Source organism: Melopsittacus undulatus, chromosome 2, assembly GCF_012275295.1.
Source record: "Melopsittacus undulatus isolate bMelUnd1 chromosome 2, bMelUnd1.mat.Z, whole genome shotgun sequence".
NCBI lineage: Eukaryota > Metazoa > Chordata > Aves > Psittaciformes > Psittaculidae > Melopsittacus > Melopsittacus undulatus.
This window is the reverse complement of record NC_047528.1, coordinates 72,432,177-72,445,299: the sequence shown is the minus strand read 5'-3', so window position 1 is coordinate 72,445,299 and position 13,123 is coordinate 72,432,177. Positions and strand designations below refer to the sequence as shown.

General features: G+C 36.1%; 1 protein-coding gene across 1 annotated transcript in view; it reads left to right on the top strand.

Moving 5' to 3' along the window:
* Nucleotides 1-13,123, top strand: part of ANOS1 (anosmin 1) — a 138,981-nt gene that overhangs the window by 110,441 nt on the left and 15,417 nt on the right. The window lies entirely within an intron of this gene.

The following is a 13,123-nucleotide window of genomic DNA, read 5'->3' as shown; positions in this document are numbered from 1 at the left end:
ATATAGGTTGTTGCACATTGCCCCAGCTTAGCCATGATGGATTCATACAATGTTATTTGAAAATGTGCTGACACTGTTAGTGTTTTAACTTTGAGCAATTTACATGTGTAGCAGTAGCACATGTATAAAATCCACTCAATTTTTGTCTTTGAAATAAAGGCCTATAAGACGGATAATCATAGAATCATAAAATTCTTATTCCTCCATAAAATCTGGAAGCTTCAGCTCAGCCTTTCTACTTACATTTTAAATGTTTGTCTCCATCTTGGCTGTGTTAGTTTTCATTTTTCCTAGTTTTCCTCACTATATCTCATATTTGCCTAACTTCATGAAAAGCTGGAATAATTTAAAGTTTAAATAAAAGTTGAGGGATTTTTAATTATGACTACTAAGCTTACTTAAAAAATACAGTTTTGATTATCCAAAGTGAGATTTACATATTCTGAGCTTTGAACTGATTACCTTAAGCTTTAGCTTTCTGCAAGTGAGATACAACTCATCCAAGGTCCTTTTATATCAGAAAAGAAAAGCAGGTGACTTCTGAAGCAATTCATCTCACTCAGCAGCAGAATCATTCATTGGAAGCGCCTCTCTTTCTCACCAAGTGCAGAAGGGAGCCTAGACAACTCATTTGTAGAAGTCTTAGAGGCACCTAACATCTCTCTGTGAGCTCAGGTTAAATTCTCAGTAGACTGAACTTCAAAAAATGAGAAGGGTTCAAAGATGAGGAGACTGTGGTGACTCCAACTGGCATAAGGTTGTACAACTCACACTCTGCAAGCAAAATTCAGCCCAGTACAACAACTGATCCAGCTGCAGCTGCTTCCCTTCCGGCCTATTTGCAGAAGAAAGATTGTGCATCCTATGACAAAATGCCAGCACCCCTAGTGAAATGCACCTTATTAATAGTTTTCCAAAATTAGTGGAGAAAAGAATCACAACCAATACAGCAATATTCCTGTTCCAAAGAAGACACCTTGAGCTAGATGTCAACAAATTATAATAACTTAGATATTGAGCTTATAAGTAGACATTGTGTCATAGATACCTAAATATTGACATATAAATCTGGAGCTGAATACTACCCTATGTTACATACCTGGAGGTAATATTTGTATTAAAGGCTATAGAAGCCTATAAGAAGAAATAAAGTAATCAGCATTCTCATAGTGGCTCATAGTTTGGAAATAAAAGTGTTTGGAAGTGCTGTAATCTTCACAGCTGGAGGTCTTCAAAGACGGATATGGCACAGACCTGTAAGAAATTACATGGATTTACATGCTGTCACCTTGTGCCACGGATAGACTAGTTTTGTTCTTGTGTGACTGTACAGCTGACATCTTTTGTGAATATCTGTACATCCAGCTATATAAGGGAGACACCCAGAGGTCTATCTTCATCATGTGCTGGGAGCAAGCTCTGTCACATGCACCGTGACATGCACATACTTTAGATATATGCACCAGACACACAGTGGAAGACACCTTCATTTTTCTCACAAAGTGAACAGTGATGGCAAAGGTATGTGAAGAGGGGCAGAATATAGAAGGTTTTCAGGCATTTTTCCTTTCTTTTCTTAAAAAGAAATAGAGTTCTGAGTGACAGCATATGTTCCGAGTAACTCATCAGGAACCATTACCTCATGTGGAACTGAAATATAGCCAGTTACCTGCTCCTGAGAAGCTAGCAGCTTCTATGAGCTCTTACAGGAGTTTGGAAGTTATGCAGTACATAGATGAGATACTGACTGTAAATTTACTAGTGATAATTTATTGCAGAGCAAGTCTGTTTCACCATGCAAGGAACACAGCAGGAGAAGCATATTGGCTGTGTCCTGTCTTTATGAAAGACAGCAGTTACTGGAGCCAGCTGTGCTGGGAGATGTACCCACACATCTTCCTGCTTTATGAACTGCACTGTCTCATCATGTTTAGGGAGTTATAAGAAGTCTAAGAGTGCAGCGAATGCAATAGAAAATAATGAGAGAAAATTTACCTTCATCAATTGCCTTATGTCTAGGCTATTTTCATTGCAGATAGGCAGTCAGAGTTCACATCCTCCCTGACAGAGAATTGTCCTCTTTGTCTCCTACATGGTGGGTGAAGCTAGGAGTCCCTGTTTATTGCTCCAATTATTTTTTCTTGCCATTAAAACTAGCATTTGTTTGGTGGTGGACCACAGATATTCTATAGTCCTAAATCAGGATGTGTGATTTAAAACAAATAAAGATTAAAGAACTGTCATGAAACCATGTGAAATAAGTATGTTGATAATGGTAAGAGGTAACGTAAAAAATAATTGAATAAAATTTGCAAGCTTGAACATGTTGGACATTTGTGAATTGAGCAAAATTTCAATTGGTTGTAGCAATCTTTGTTTTGTTTGGTTTGATTTTCAAGATTTTTTTGTACTTTCTGTGATAGACTTCATGGTCCTAACAAGATATGGTTGCAGTGGTGATTAAATAAATATGTTATATACATTTTATTTATTTTTTTTAATGAAGACATTTAAACCAGTATGTTATGTTGATAGGGAGTTTCTTTCGCTGAAAGGAAAACTTTAACAGCTACTTAAATAACAGTTTTTCATTTAGTTAGAATAGTTTTATTCATTGTCTATAGTAATAGCTTCTCAGAATTTCTGTTGTACTCATGAATTCAGTGCTCATACCATTCTTTGAAGGCCTGAGATTTTTTTATTTTTTTATTTTATCCCAAACCAAGGTTACCTTATAGAATAGTTTTGTACTGTGTCCCAACATTGTAGCATCACAGCACACCACAGATTACAGAAACAAACCTGTGTGGATTTTTTATACCACTTAAAATACCAAACATGCTCCTAAGGTTGTTTTAGGTTATTTCTTTTTTTTTTTCATTGGTCCTTTTGTTAGCTGAGAAATTGAACTTGAACCATTCTACTCAGTCTAAAAAGGACAAAATAGATCAGGATCACAGAATAATTTAAATGGGTTGGAAGGGACTTCTGGAGGTCAGCTGCTCCAACCGTCTGCTCAAAGTAGAGCTAACTCTGAAGTTAAATCAAGTTGTTCAGTCCTATCTGTAAGACCCTATTACAGATGTTGTTACTGTTTTCTGAATGACAGGGAATTTGTCCTTTATGAATACTAGTCTGCAGAGACCACCTAAATAAAAACTTTAGTATTTCCAGAAAGCACAGTCATATCTCTTAACATTCAAAGGTAGTTCTGCCATTACTATGAGATGTGTTCCTCATTGTCAGTTGCAAGTGTGCCTCTAGGAAGCCAGTAAAAGGACATAGTGATGACGTCAGAGCTGAAGCTCCTGTGTTTATATATTCCTCTGAATAGAATTCATCAGACCTCTGTTGTGTGCAATAACTGCAACAGAGGGGGTGTTGCAAACTATTACTGAACTGGCTTCATTATAAATTAGTGATTGCTAACTAGAAATCAGAAACTGAAAACAGTGTTTGTGTTAAAGTCTAAGTAGATGGAAGATCCTATTTCCATATATATGCATCATAATGTGCCACAGTTTCGTAGTAGAAAAGACTCATCTAGGCCTGTTCTTCAGGTGTTCTTTCTTAAATCCCATTAGTTTCAGTAAGTGTGAAGCATGAATGGAATGTAGGATCTGGACTTTACATTAAAATAAATCTCTTTATGAAACAACCTTTCAGTTTGAATGCTTGGGTGTGATGGCAATAATAACTTTACTTAAGGATGTATGCTAGCCAAAATAACTCCACACTTCAAGCAGTACAAGGTGCTTAGCAAATGCACATAATTTTGCTAGGCAGTCATTACAAAAGCATATCACAATTATATGAATACAATAGCTTCTTTCTGAGAGAAGAAAATGTCTTTCGGTTGCTGCCTCTGACTTAGGCCTGGGATTAGAAAAACACAGTACATACCTTAAAGCAGCATGAATCCCACTTCTGTAAATAAAAAGAACTTGCTCGTGGCCAGATATTTTGGCCATCTCAACCGTATGAAATTAGAAATTATGTGCTATTTATGTCTCATAGTGGAATCACCTTAAATCACTTTTAACTCCTTGGTGCTAGAGTCACAGTGTACCATCCATTACCAAGAATGGATGCACTCTGAACCCTCTGCTTAAAAAGATTAGCTACTTAGGATAATTAAGATCCTCAGTATCTTGTACAATAATCAAGATTGAAAGTGTGAAAATAAAAAGGTCGTTCTGTTTCCTCTGTGCTTCAGTGGTTTGGCAAATAGAGAGCTGAGGTTTTAGACTTCAGCTGCAAAGCCTTCAAGTTGCTGCAAATTTGTGTATGAAAATAAAGTATTGCCTACAGAAAGAAGGAAAAGAAAAATCTTTATGAACTCACTTCATCTATTCTCATCAGTTGCTGCAATAATTATAATACATTAAAATAATAGAATGTAATTTGATGTAATGATGATTTCCTTCCAAAACATGTTGCAATGATATTTTCTGACCCATTACTCTGCCTCCACTACCATTTTCTTAGTGACTGTTATTGCTTAAGTAAAGCTTTAGTTTCCTTTTCCTTGAATAAACTCTGTGTGCATTTACATCCCCTTGTTTAAATTAAACATTTAAAGTACTTCTGGATATTTAAAATCAATATATATGCCCCTTGGTTTTGCTTAAAAGGACAAATATTTAAAATGCATTAAGAGTTGGCTTCAGGCTTCTTTCTTTGTGTTTCTGGTAAATGCTAAAGCAGAAAAAAAAGAATACTTAGGGCAGGGAGAGGTAAAGAATCCTCCATTGTCTGATAAATCAACCAAACAAGAATAATAAATTAAATTACAGGGAAGAATAAAATGCAAGCCAAGACAAAACAAGCAGAAAGCTGCCATGAATGCTTTTAAAACCAGATCTTAGGAAAACAAAATTAACTTACACTTAGTTCATGGACATAAATGAAGTGACTGTGGTGACTCTGTGTTTGCAATAAGGTATTGCATATGACAGGTTTTAAAATAATTGAAAGCTTTCCCCATGGAACTAGAGCCATTGAAGCTAGTGAAACCCTTCAATACCAGTTGGAGTTTCTAGCTGTTATTGTAAAGAATTCAACAGTAGTTGCTTAACGCTAATGTAATACTTAGTTTGATACTAACTGTTGTACTAGGAAGTTCAGTGTTTGAGCAGCTGGCCATTTTCTAATTGTAGATATGTAACTAGGAAAATATTTGTACTTGAAGGTATCACTTTGGTCCAGATGGTTCTTTCAGCAAGATGACCTCACTGATAATTACAGTGGGAAATACACCAATGTATTGCCCTCATACTTCCATGTGAATACAGAGACATTGGCTCAGCAGGGATTGATTGTGTGGGTATGCATAATGTGTATTTAGAGTTTTAATTAGTAAAACTGGTCCCCAGCACAGGCATCTTTGACTAGATCACCTCTTTAGAAATTCACCTGTAGACATTGCATAATCTGCTTTTCCATGTGTGCTACAGCTGACTCAGATGCCTGTATCCTGTAGAGTTCTCCAGTATCCTGTAGAGTTTTCCAGCATCCTGCATGGTTAGGTAACGCTGTCAGCTTTAACTGTCATGGGAAATTATTCCAGAGTTAAAAGTATATCCTGTCAGAAGTATCCCTGTGTGATTCCTACTCTTCCCTAACTTTGTCTCACATAGCCCTAGTGTAGTGCCAAGAAAAATGTCTTTGCCTTTTTTCTGCCTGGAGAAAATGAAAAGGGGAACATCTGACTTTATAAACTGATTACAGGACTTGGACTATTTGGTTTGCATTTGCTTCATGTCCAAATGTGAAGTGCTAACAACGCTTAAAATGTTTCTGGTGGCTGTCACAAAAACATCAACAACAATTAATACAATTTGGCAGAGCAGGTAGTATGCAACTTCTCAAATGGTATGCAGTTGATTAGTGGGATGAATAATTAAGTTTTAAAATCACATTTACAGTAGAGGCAATCTTAGCAGCATCTCCCCTGCAAATGGTACAATACTGGGGAGTCATTTCAAGGGCAAAGTTTACTGCATTTCTTCATGTTTTCACAGACACAGCAGAAAACTGTTACTGGCTTCCTTTCACTTGCTTCTAAACCTCCATACTTTTCATGGTAGGTGATTAAGGCTCTTGGTATGAGAGGCTTAGGGGCAAGGCTGTCCAACAATTAGTCCCAGGAATGTAATTGGAATGGATTCAAAGTGTGCTGGGAAATCAAGTATCACAAGCCAAATCAGAGCTACCTACTGTGATCCCAGAGCTCAGACAGCACAGAAGAATGATTTTGCTTAACAGGCGCCCACTGATGTCTGCTGAAAGTAGATTATGGCTATACTGGGCTCATTTGGTCCAGTACATTCATCAAACTGGTTCTAGCACTTTGTATGGTTGACCTACTTACTGCTTCATTTTAAAATTTACATAGAGCATGCTGTTCACAAGCCCTCAGTATGACATGAATCATACTCCAGAATACCTTTTGTAATTGTCAAAGTGTATTTAATGTGACTTAATATATGCATTTAAAAGTAGTATTCTTTTTATTTTTAAACTTAATAACTGACTACAAATTTAAGCTTCATTTTTTTTGAACTTACATTAAAAGATCAAATAGAAGTGTAAATGCAAACTACCTGGTCTGTGAGTGCAATTCAAAGATAGACCATCTTTATCTGGGATGAGTACCTGTGTCCAACTGCAGAGACACATTCAATATAGCATTGCAAATTCATTTATCAAAACTTAACTCACTTCAAGGCACTGAAAAAAATTAACTGTCCAACTAGTAAATAAAATCTTACCTGATTAGTAATTCTTCAGAAAAAAAATGTTTTCAATACCAGTATCTTTACGTACCTGTCTACCCAGTACAAAATTTTCAACGTTTCTTATTACTTCTCAAGTATTACCACAACCCATAAAATTAATTATTTTAACAAAAAATACAGAACTTTATACATATATATTCAGTCAGTAAGATTGTCAATGGCAGTGTCTGTTGGTAGGCAGCCTGAATAACTGAGAAAGACAAGCTTTTTGCCATCAAATTCATCCCCTCGTTTTCCCAGACTGTATCATTAGGTCATATTCATTCAAAGTTTTGTGTTACATGTTTACACTGTCGTACCTGGAACAATCCTACCAGTCCTACCATGAGTAACATCATACTGAGGTGCTGCAGTTTAGGAAGATACCTTTCATCAAGTATGGGGTAATAACTGTTCATGAGTGATCTCTTAGCCTGCCTAAGTTCTGAAGTAAAATGGTTAGCTTATGATCCAGGGGAGGTTAAACTATCAGCAGGGAGTCATCATGCTCATGGTGATGGTGGTTTAAACTACCGAGTGTCCTCTTGTAAATTGCGTCAGTGTTCCTCCACATGCTACTTTTTAGCTTGTATTGTTTAATTAGCCTAGTTTATAAGGTGGCCACAGACACTACAGACAGGGAAGGAAATTGGTCTATTTGAATGAGTAGCAGGAGATGGAGGGAAAGACACCAAAAAAAGGGTATCTTGACTCTGAAATTGTAATCTAAATTTAAAGATGTCACTTGTATGCAGCTGATGAATAATGAGTTCTTAAACACCAGCTGCTTTTACTCCTGGGCCATAAGCTGAATATGAAAATATATATAGTACTCTAGACCAAAGATCCATCCCTACAGCTAGTCTGTTCTTGTCAGTGACCAAAAGCTAATCAAAAGGAGCATAAGAATAGGGCAAACACGTAATGATACTTCTGCACATTATTGTCCCAGCTTCAGACAACTTCTAGTTCATGGGATTTCCTGAGCCAAATGTGATTTCTTTTTTTTTTTTATTCACTTGAGATGCATTTTGCTTTCATGATAATATCTAGTGTCCTGTCAGGGTCACATAAGTTTGGGGCATTTGAAACTTTTTGAGTTATGGAGTTCCAGTGTTTTAAGTTTTAAGGAGTTCCAGAGTTATGCAGTTCCAGAGTTTTAAGAGTTTAAGGTTCTTTTAGGAAGAACTATATTTTTTTATTTGTTTTGAAGCCACTGCTAGCTTCGTTTGAATACTAAATTGTGCATTGGAGACACAGAAAACAGTCATACTCTGTTCACCCTATCTGTACACACATGATTTTACAGATATTTAACTTGGTTTTGCTCTATTCTTTCTTGTAGAGCTATAGTCTTAAACTGCAAATTTAGGAGCTGCATATTAATGCTATTAACATTATGAATAACATTTCAGCAAAACAACATCCTGATATGACACGCCATGATGCTTACCGTGCTGCAAGTCCAGTACATGCGTGCAAACCCACCTGTGCAGCTTTTGCATAGAGAGAGAAGAGAGTAGAGTAAGGTGGGTCTGTATCTTGACTTTAGAACTGGGAAGGACTCACAGATTGCCTATTCACAATATAGCTTCCCCACCTAAATTACCATCCAGATTTGTCAAAGTCACACAGAAGGGTGGAGTTAATGACAGAGTACCTAGTGACATTTTCAACAGATGTATAACCATAGCAAGCCCTGGACTTGTTTGTTTGGGATTTTTTCTTTTCCATTAAATTCTAATTTTGGATGCTTAGCTACTTTCAAAAACCTGTCTGTAAAGGAGTAATGTGGGAAGCTTCTGTTCAGGCTACAAGCAGCTATTGTGAGACTTAGAGTTTGCAAGAGGTAAATTTCCTTGTAATAGAAAACCAGAATGAGATATTGTTGAACTCACTTTGTATAGGATGTTGTGTGGAGAGAAAGGAGTGAGGGTGAAGATAATCCAATTTAGGAACGATACTGGATTTATATCCCTCAATATAAACATCTTTAAACCTTGAGGCTTCGTAGGTCTAGATGTAGGCACAAATATTGTGGCTCAGGCCTGTCTTCAAGTTACACATCAATTGTTAATACCATTCTTTGAAAGACTTAACACTGTGTTATACAAAGAATGTGTGCTGTAGAAAGAAAGTTTATTTTAAATGGCATAATGTGAGAAACAAAATCTTTATGAATTAATCAATACTGCTTATATTCCATGTAAGAGGAGGAAACAGTATTGTTTGCCTTGTTAGGAAGTGTTTATGGAATGAAGTTTAAATATCAACTGAGGGGTTTGGTGTTTATTTTAATCATATTGCTTGAATAAGTGATTACTAAAAAGTTCTTTTTCTCAGAAGTGTCACAAATACCATGATTTAACAACCAAACATTTTACACTGGATTTTTTTTTCTTCTTTCTATCCTTCTTGATGATTCAATGCACAAGCAGTTAAAAAGCCTAAGCTGCTTTTTTTTAACCTAAAATGCCCCAGAGAGTACACATCAACAACACAATTTTTACAGGGAAGAATGCAGGGGAGCTCACAATGTGTTAGCACATCAGTGTAGCATTTCATCATTACTTGAAGGTAAATTGTGTTTGCCTATATATCCTAAGACTGATAACTCACTTTGCATTTTGCTAAACTACCATAAGTAAAGTAACAGTTGCTATTCTATCATTATTTCTTGTCCTGTCATTAGCTTCACGTTGCAAATACTGACAAGAAACACCACGATCCAGAGAGGAATAGAATGGCTCATGAACCAATATATGTTATGATCAAGTACTGAGTGAGATCATGTTTTGCTTCTCTGCAGTAAGCTGGAGTATTCCTTCCCTAACTGTTCTTCAATTATGCTGTTACTACAGTCTGATAAATACAGTGTGGATCACTTTATACTAATTGTGTCTTCAAAACTGAAGAAACTATTAGTAAATAACACTGCTTCATTAATTCACTTGGATTTTGCCTGTGTTTAAGCTGTCCCTATATTTTTTTCAGGACCTCTCCAGCATCTGAATTCTAGCAGAAAAAGCATTTATGGAAACTTGCACACTGTAGAACTCTGTTGGTATGAGGAAAAATAGCAGCCTGATAAACAGATGAATGCAAGTCTGAGAGCAAAAAACACTTCATTTTATTCTATTTCAGTTACGTACATAATAGTTCTCGGTGTGGAAATACAGGCAGGTTACCCTGCAGAAGAGATGCTGCTGCCCATCCTCCAGCCAGAATGATGGGTTGGAAGCAGTGCTGTGTTGTATTAGATACACATTTGCAAAGACATATCAGGGGTTGAATACTGGGAGAAGGTAAGGCAGGAACATTTCTTCAGGAAGCCTTTGTACACATATTTTGATGCTTCAGAGATTATAAAATATTTTTCTTTATGCAAAACATCACACATTTCACCACTTACCATTGTTACTTTTATATTCACTATAGAACAGCTTCACCATTCAATACAATGAGATAAATAATTTTTGTCCTGGTTGATGTGTTGTTTGACACAGGATTTATACAGTGCTCCACAAAATAATACTATAACTTTGCCACAGAAACAATTAGTCAAGCTTGTCGATACTGAAACATGCACTTCATATGCCCTGAGCAGATTCTGCCCTGTTCTGAGATATTAAATATAAAATCTTTACCCCTTGTTATAGCCTGTTTTTCAAGCAGTAATGCTTCAAGAAACATGATCCAGAAAGGAAATTACTTTATTTTGCTCTATTTCCTTCTTTCTATTAGTCTAAAACAATTGAAGACATGTTCAAGGCTATCTTTTAACTTTAGTTTTTATGGTCATTAGTGTCTTGATCATGTAAGTGGTTGGTACTAAACTTCATGGCTCGATCCATTAGCTACTCTTAAATATTGAAGTCAACATGACTGTTCATATCCTTAAGTGCTTTGTTGAATCAGGGCCAGAGTGCTCAGAAGCTTGTAAGATCAACCGCCCAGTACAAGAAGAAAAACAAAAACCATGTGGCTAGTCAGAAATAATCAGTGCAGTTTGCTGTATGAAATATCAGATTTAACAATAGATGATAAATCCAGAACAAATTCTTTCAGTAATTTCCTTACCAAGTAGCTTCACAGAAATTTTAGTCTTATGGCATCCTGTTTGAAGAAGCGTTAGGCTTCAATGAAGACAGTAGGCTTACATACAACTAATTATCTTCCAAACTTTGATAGCTCCTTTTGACATATGGTTAGCATATTAATTATATGTATATATTTTGGAGGGAGTCAGTTTGCTTAGTAACTTGACAAAAAATACAGAACACCTTTTCCTTTCATACTGAAATACTCATTTGACATGTGCTTGTTATTTACATTAAATTAATATTTTTGTGCTGCCAGGTCTTATTTTACAATCTTTTTTTTTTTTTACTGTATTTGAACCCAATGGGAAAATCTATCAGACACTGGTTGTTAATTACTTCAGATCCTGTTACAATGCAGAAATCAGTTATTGTGTTTATTGATGCTAGACATTTTTATTGCAATAAACCTTAATTTGAGCTGTTGTTGTTGAACATGCCTGCTCTGAGATCTTGTTTTCTAGTAAATCCCATTTGATTTTTTCTTCTGATGAGTTTTTGTAAGTTGGTTGCCTGCATAATAAGGGTGTCACAGTTGGCATTAATCTCCATTTTTATGCCAAATTGTAGAGACCTGTCATCAGAATAACATGCCGATCTAGAGCTGAAATACTTTTACGTCAGAAGCTGTTGTCATTATCAGCACTCGGCAGGGTTTGAACAGAGATAAGGTGCCATGAAGTGCTTGCCTAAAGACTTCCAGGAAACCAGTGCAGGAACTAGCCCCATTTCCCAAAATAGTCTGCTACAATTTCTTGCTATGGATCACTGGAATACCTCTCAAATGTGTTTACATGGTCTCCTGGAGTTATTGTCATATTGGTGGCATTGGATTGTATGAACAAATTTCACTTCTGTTCCTGCTTTTGGGATGCCAGTTTTCTAGTTACAAAGGAGACTCCAGTTCCTCGGCATTATCACATTGGCACCTTTCTGCACCAATAAACGTAAAATAATCCTGAAAACAAATATTTGAGGCAGAGAAAGGAGCTGTCTGCAGTAACATGGTAGAAAATAAAGAAACCACATTAGATAAGATTATTCACACGGTTGACAGTAATGGAAATGTACTTCAGAACAGAAATGTGACAAAGATAAGAAAAAAGATCACTTTTTTATTTAGATTATTTTCCATAAACTGTAGAACCACTGAAACCAGAAATTCCAGCTAGGAAAAGCTGCAGTTACCTGGCTTTATGTTGGGTGATATTTCTGAATGGGTCTCAGAGCTTCAGTTCTGTTGGGAGATTATGAGATTTAGCAAGTGTAGAATGTAGGCCTGTGTCATTCCTATTGATCAGCATGCAGCTGTGGCTTAGGAGATGTTGTGGTACCTTAAGCAAAACTTTTCAATCTAAGATGCTTAAATTGTGCATATGAACCTGAACTTTTCAAAGTGGTAAAAAATGTATTTGTCATTGTCTCATTAATAGGAATTTGAGCTGCTTTTACAGCTGGAAGCTGCCTGAATAAATGTGCATTTCACCCCCAGAAAAATCTTAAATATATCTGTATAATTTTATTAAAATGAAACTAAAAAGTTTAGGGTCAGGGGGTTAGAGGAAGCAGAAATATCTGGTGAAGAACATCTTCCTAAATACAGTCTATAATAGAGTGGTAGCTTTGTGGAAATATTCATGTGAAATTAAGGGTGGGTTTGGGTGAAACATGAGGGAGGAAATCAAAACAGGTATCTTTTCAATATGCTTTAGAGCATCCCCTAATCAAGAGATTTCTAGTTAGAGATTTAAGATTTCTGTCCAACGAAGTTAGCTGCATAGTCTTGTTCAGCAAAAGAGCTAAGTATACATGGAATTTTAAGAACATGTTATTGTGATGTTTGTACAGGAATGTTTTCTTAAGTCTAGGAACTCATACTTCAGAAAATTTGCTTTAAAAATCATAGCCAGAATAATTAATATTCACTATTAGTTTATTTGAAAAGATAAGCATTGTGTGACGGTCTGAGAGATCTAAAAATCTTTGGCTTGGGCAGAAGGAGATAACTTCCATTTCAGTAACTTTTAAGAGATTTTGAAAGTCATTTTCCTGGTTTGCCTTTTTTTTTTCCTTAAATGTTTGAATAAGTTTTGTGCCATAACAGTCCTTTAAAGAGTTCTGACTTAAACGACTATTCTGTTGACTAATTTCACAAGCTTAAAAGTGCTCAAATGAGTGCTAGCACTTAGTATGTCCTTCAAGTTTAGTGTTTCTATACAAGTATTTTGAGTTCTGGGAAATACG